General features: G+C 44.5%; 1 protein-coding gene across 1 annotated transcript in view; it reads left to right on the top strand.

Annotated features, from left to right (window-relative positions):
• The first annotated feature begins 752 nt into the window (after window positions 1-752).
• Igf1 (insulin like growth factor 1) overlaps window positions 753-6927 on the top strand; it is an 87680-nt gene continuing 81505 nt past the window's right edge. Inside the window, exon 1 of the mRNA XM_013350346.2 lies at window positions 753-774. The gene's annotated coding sequence lies outside the window, so the exon portion shown is untranslated. The remainder of the gene's footprint in view (window positions 775-6927) is intronic.

The raw sequence follows: 6927 nt of genomic DNA, 5'->3' as shown, positions 1-6927 counted from the left end.
GTTTATCCTGCCTCTAAATGAGTTCTGGCTGATAGCGATATGATCAAGTAAAGATGCAAAATTATGATAATTAAAGAGACACGAGTAAAAGCTTTAAAATCACCTTGCTAAATGAATGTGTGTGCTTTTGTTGGCCAGTATTTTGCTATATGGATCTCGGCAATAAGCTCAGCATAGACAAAAAGATTTTTTTTTCTCTTGCACAAGAAAGTAACAAATACAATGGTGACCTCTGGAAAAAAAAAAAAACCCAAATCAAAAAACTAGGGAAGTGAGACAGAAATGGGTCCCTCTGCTCCCTCAGACAGGGTCATCTGTGGGTCATTCATACTGTGTCTCCTACTTAGCCCTCACTAAGCCAGTTGGCTGGGCTAGCCCACCACTGTCACTTGGCTTTATCTGCTCTGTTGTGCTTAGACTTTTTTGAAATAGTTTCTTGTTTATGCTTATTTTCCAACCTCATCCTTACCACACACACGCACGCGCACACACATGAACACACACACAAAGACTCAGACACACTTCCTAGACTGTAAGCAGAGTGAAATTGGTGATGCTGTCCTGATTCTCATGGGACCCTCAGTATCTAGCCGTGTCCGGTATGTAGGATGACCCCAGAAACATGATGTGATGCGGCCGGGAATGATGCCTCACTGAGTGAACCAAGAGGTCAGCCATGACGCATTCCTGACGGAAAGGAACCCGACCCACACTCTTCTTGGAACTGGCAGGGACAACGTCAACAGGGGATACCGAGAACTGCACATAGGAAATGTAAGTAAATAGTATCTTTGCCTCCGTGTCATTGGTTCCCAAGGAACAGGTCAGACTCTGAGGTTCCTTTGTTATCTTGCTTAAAAACATAAGTAAATATTAAAACTAACAATAGCCATTTCCCAAGGTGTGCATCTCTGCTGATACAGATCCAGTCTTTAGTATGAGTCCTGCCCTGTATAGAAAGTTTTATAGAGGGAAAATAATGTGTATTTTTTTACTGTTTATCTAGTTCTTGGCATGTTGTATATTATGAATAGTAACTGTTTTGTGAATGAAACCATGGGTAAATGTATAAATGAATATATGCATATTTGCACACATGCATGCAAAAAAGACAAGGCACAGACAACGACAAAGTGATACAGGAGTTCACAGGAATAAGCCATCATGTCTAGCTTCTGTAGTATATGTGGCATGTCTCAGGCATGTCACAGAAGAGAGAACAGGAGGCTTGATGAAGCCTGCTCAACAAATACGTCAGGCTTGCCATGCAAAGAGCTGGAGGCCATGAGGAGATGAAAATCCTCGAGCAAGAGCTAAGGACGCAGGCAGCACCGCATAGCTGCAGTCCAGTTAATAGTCCAATGTGGCTGAACAGTAGGTGAGGTACACAAAGCCTTGTGTTCGCTTACAATTCTCCATCAAACTTAGCAGCAAAGGGCTTGGGATGCGGCCCCAGTTCGACCGTGTCACCAACAGAGAGGCTGATGGAATTCAAAACATCACACTCTGGAACAAAGAACATTTTGAAGGAGGTCTCTGTGGTCTAGAAATCTGCACGTTGTGGGCTGTAAGCATTCGTGTGTGTGTTTCTGTGTGTGTGTTTCTGTGTGTGTGTGTGTGCATGCACACACATGCACACGTGTGTATAGGCCTAAGGTCGGTATCAGGTACTTTCCTTGATCTCTTTATTTTTTAAGGCAGGGTCTCTCACCGAATGTGGAAATCACAGGTCCAGCTTCTAGCTTTCCTCAGGAACCCTCCCATCTCTCCCTCCCCAGCTTCAGGATGAAAGGAACGCGCCACCTGTCTGGCTCGTCATGTGGGTACCAGGGATGTGAACTCAGATGTTCTTGTTTGAGCCTCATTTTACAAGCCGCACCATCTCGGCTCCAAATATACTCTGCACTTTTCTTTTGTAAGACAAATCAAGCATGTTTTGCCACCTGCATATTGGCACACGAGCAAAAATGCTAAGAGTTAACGTTTCATAGAAACGGCCTCATACGAAGGGGGGAGTTACTTTGTTATTTTTTAAGCAGAAGCGTAATTACCTAATAAAAACATAGTTCTTTTTAGAGGAACTCATTAGAAGCTGCTTACAAGTAACGGACAAGAGTCGAAAATTTAAGCAATAAATCAATGCACCTGTTTCTGAAGGTGTAATCCCTTAAACAGTTCGCTCTCACATGGGCCGGTCACTCAGTGGCACCACCGAGAGGACCAGTCTGAATCTGCATGTCCCCTAAGTCTCCCTGAAAATGACACCGAGTTTGGCCCGAAAAGGGAATGCATTGCTACAAGGCTCAGATGGGCTACAACTACCCAAGATGGAGACTTCAGACCCCTTGTACTTTCTTGACTGCTTATTTCTCCCTTCTCTTCTTCCTCATCTCTATTTTTCTCAGTACCCTCCTCACATTGTTTGGCTTGGTTTTTTTTTAAAAAAAAAAATTACACTGGCTTAACCGAAAGAATGAGACTTAGCCTTATCATCTCAAATCTATCAAATCTCAAGTGTGTCCCTGACTCGATTTCTGAAGTCAAGCTTCCCGGCCCAGGCAAAAACTTCTCCTTTGCTCGCAGCAAAGAGTTATAGCACCGTGAACATCTGGAAAACATATTCAGCTGCTTTACACGATTCCCGTAGACCTAATCCCATTGGGTTCCCGGACTATAAAACGTGTTAACATGGTCATGCCACACGCATGATTTTGTCACATAACATTTGTTTAAGAGCGCCAGAGAGAGGTCCGTGCCCTGTGGTAGCGCCAGGCACCCATGAAGCCAGGTTTGCCCTTTCCTGTGCACTTTATGGACTGAACTAACTTGCATGACCCTGAGCTACATCAAGTGATTCTCCAAGTTGTGTAGTTTAATAGCTGTCAGAGTTTTCTCTCCTTTGGGGGCGACCCCAGGAGTGATAGGACTGCCCCAGCCATGGGCTGCCTCCTCCAACAAGCGACTGAAGTCATGGTTTCCCCTTCATAAGAATTCCCCAGGGTAGGATAAATACAGTGTTAGCATTGGCATGCTTGTGACACGGGTGCCCCTGAAATATTCCTCCAGGGTTCGGTAGAGACCCGGTGGAAACGTTATCTTTTGCCAGAATGCATGGGGCTGGCCATTGGTGCTGAACACTGATGACTATCGTTAGAGTACTTTGTGACATCATTTAACATCTGTCCTGGGCTTATTCCTCCCACTGGGAAGATTCCATTCAGCCCCTGGGGCCTTTGGGTTTTGAGTCAGGCTTGTTTTATATTGGGTCATAAGAGTAGCTTGGTTGCTCTAAGGGCAGCACCTGGCAAACCATGATTTCATTGGCATTATCTGCAAAATCCCCAGGGGTTAGAGATTTGGGAGAGGCCAGATGTCAGGAGGTTTGACCTCAAAAGCCCCTTGGTAGGAACCAAGGTCCTCTCTTAGAAGCCTCAGGGTCCTCCCAACTGCCTAAATACTACAATCATCTGGGGATGTCTCTTGTTTTGCCAACCAGTGGAGTGAGATTAACAACCCTGGCACCTTGCGGAGGAGCTCGCCAAGGCCAGGATGTGGGATCACTACCTTGATGGGAGCCAAAGTGGGAAGAGAGCCTGCCAGTTGGGTTGGCAGGACTCTCACTCCAGCAAGATCCAAATCTGAAGTCACCATTTTCCTTGTGAAGAATCAGGGATGTGAAGCCAGGGTTGATTCAAGGGAGCCAGTTCAGCAAGTAGTCATTAGACAAGGAGAGCAAGACAGGATGGAGTTAGGGTGCAGAGGGACCACAAAGAATACCTGGATTCCTTAGCCTTAGGAAATCCGGACAGCAAAACAAAGAGGGTGCTTTCCTGAGCCTAGCTTTCTGAGAAGTGGGGTAGTCACCAAGTAGGCCCACGTGTCTGAAAAAAAAGCTTGTCTAAGTCACATTGAGGGTCAGCAGAGTGCCGCTTAGCATCTGAGTTGCTTACTGCAGCTCCCCACACCTAAAGCTCCAAGAAGGTTACACTGCAGGAAGCCCAGCCTTTATTCTTACCAGAAAAGCATAAGTGCTTTCTCGTCCAAGTTGAACGTCAACTCTGAGCTTTTGGTTTGGGCTCTTGCACTTCTTCCTTCTGGAAAGCGATTGCCTAACTGTGGTGCTCTGAGTGCTTTGTTTTAGTAAATGCAGCCCACTGTGAGAAAAAGTCCGTCGGAACCAGAGGAAGAAGCTAGATTAAATCTGGGGTCTGTGATTTACTCTCTACACATTAGCGAAAGCACTTAACTTCTCCTACCTCTCTTCATGAGTCCCTCAACTTCTTCAAGAGTACAGATTCCTAGAACTGCGCTAAGCCCTTTCTAAGTGAAAATGAATATAGAATATTCCATTAAAGTACATGAGAATTAAATGAGGGCATTAAAATAAGATGAAGTAATGAATTGGATATAATACGCACTCCATCGTGGTAGTGGTAGTATATTTATTAATTGACCAGTTCCATTGAACAGCCATTAAACACCTAGCAGTATACTCAGAGCTAAGGATGTGTGGATAAACAGTAAGGACTTAGCTATGAATATGCCATTCTGGGAACAAGCAACAGATGAGGTTGCTGAGGAAGGGGAATCTGTGGAAGCTATGAAGATTTGATGGGGATTGCATTGAATCTGCAGATTGCTTTTGGTAGGACTGCCATTTTTATCATGTTGATCCTACCTATCCAAGAGCATGGGAGAGCTTTCCATTGTCTGGTGTCTTCTTAATTTCTTTCTTCAAAGACTTAAAGTTCTTATCATACAGGTCTTTCACCTGTTTGGTTAGAGTTACCCCAAGATATTTTATGTTATTTGTGGCTATTGTGAACGGTGATGTTTCTCTGATTTCTTTCTCGGCCTGTTTATGATTTGTATAAAGGAGGGCTACTGATTTTTTTTTTTTTTGTTAGTTAGTCTTGTGTGCTGCGAGAGAACGAACACGCGTCACCTTGTCTAGAAAAACTTAGCGCAGCTGTTTAACTGGGTGCATGTGTCTGAGCGGTGTGAAGTGTGGGTGCTTTATGCATATTTATTTCCTTCCACAGGGGAAAAAATCTCAAACCACTGTCACCAGTAAGCAGCACCCTTGTAAAGTGTTAAGGGCCTGACTAACCTGAGCCAGGGCCACAGAGGGCTCCCTTCTGGCAACAGCCGAGCAGCAATAAGAGAGGGAGCAAAGGGCTGAGAAAAAAATGTGAGAATGGAAGCTTAAAATCGGAAAACACGGGCCATTCGCTTGAGATGTCTTTTTGGTAACTTGGAAAAGATTATTATTGTCCTGATTATCTTATTTTATTACATTTATTATTTTTATTATCCATTTTTAGGGAGGGTACCTTTGAGAGCCGTTGGTGATAGGGTTAATTCTATGTGTTAACTTAGCTAGGTCACAGCCCCTCGATACTTACTCAAATGTCATTACATGTTACTATTGTCTTTTTTTCTTAAATTTCCCTGCTATTTATTTAGTGTGTGTGCCCCTCTGAGTGTATACGCTCAGGGCATCATGGAAATAAACCTTTTCACCTCACCTTTTACAGCATTATCATGTAGAATACTTTCGCTTTTCCATAACAATCTATTTCCCAATATGTAAGCATTGCAATTGAGTTTTTCAAAACGGAATAGCTGGGAACACTGTGTAGTGACCCGTCAGCGCTCATCTCAACCCAGGGCTGCTGAAACTCACCTGGGTTAAACATAACCTGAGTCTGTGTTAAGGTAACTCTTGCTCATCAGCCTCATGGGCTCTGGAGTCTGTAGGGACACATCTCTGTGGGGGCCTCTGAGGGCATTGCCAGGAGAGGTTGTCTGAGGGAACAAGACCCTTCACAGCAATGGGGACCCCTTCCAGTGGCAGCCCAGGTCCTGGAGAAACAAACCCTTGTTGCCTTGCCTGCTTGTCTTTGCTTCCCGTTTGTGAATACACCTATTCTGTAGATGCCCCCATTGCCATCATTAACATCAAAATCTAACTTCTCCAGTCTTCCAATGGGGACAGAAGACCAGCAGCTCTCTGGAACCCTGCAGCTTTCAGGACCAGACTGAAGGTTGCATCTAGCCCAGTGGGCTCTGAGCTTCTCAAGTGCTGTTGTTGAACTACTGAGCCTGTAGCATGTAGGCCAATCCAGCGCAGCCCCTCTTAGTCTGTATTCATCTCACTGGTTCTGTTCTCCAGAAACCCCTGGCTAACAAGGTCCATTACTGCAGTGTGTTGAGAAGTTCTATGTTGTTCCCAGGGCTCATCACATGTTTAATTAATGATCAGATCTTCATGCACAAGGCAAACATGAGGGACTGAGACTGTCCTCCAGTTGTCCCAGGAAGCTGTCAATTGGGGGGAGAGACCAAAGGGACCCCACAACTAACACACTGTGTCCATGGCAACAGCCTCATTGCCATGTCACCCCAACCCTTGGAACTCCCCATTCCCACTTCTCACACTGTTGCCCATATATGCGACAGCCTTTGCTGAGTTCCAGCCTGGAAGTCAGTGTGTGCTTCAAGACCTAATGCAATACCAGCTTGTGGTAACTCCTCCAGACCCTTCCAAAGACCAGATCGAAACACGGCAGAGGCTAACCAAAGTCTAAATTATCTGAAATGCAATGAGTTCATTCATAAGGTGGCCTTTTTCTAAACATCCATGGTCTTTGTTCTCGGTATTTGTCTTGTGGCTGCCCTTTGTTTTCCCAGCACAATAACATGTCATGTGATGCAAACCTCCAATACTAGACTTCCACACTTCATCCATACACTAACATAACTATTGAACATCCTTAGTACTATTTATCTAGTTTAAATGTATTTTTTCTTAAAAAGTCATAGCTTGAGACTTGGATACCTATGTTTTAATGCTCGACTTTATTATTTAAAGATCAAGCTCAGAAAGACATAAACTACCTGTTTTTTCCTCATAGGCAGACTCTG

The sequence above is a fragment of the Microtus ochrogaster genome, chromosome 24, assembly GCF_000317375.1.
Source record: "Microtus ochrogaster isolate Prairie Vole_2 chromosome 24, MicOch1.0, whole genome shotgun sequence".
Taxonomy (NCBI): Eukaryota; Metazoa; Chordata; class Mammalia; order Rodentia; family Cricetidae; genus Microtus; species Microtus ochrogaster.
The sequence above is the reverse complement of the archived record's forward strand: the minus strand, read 5'-3'. Positions and strand labels throughout refer to the sequence as shown.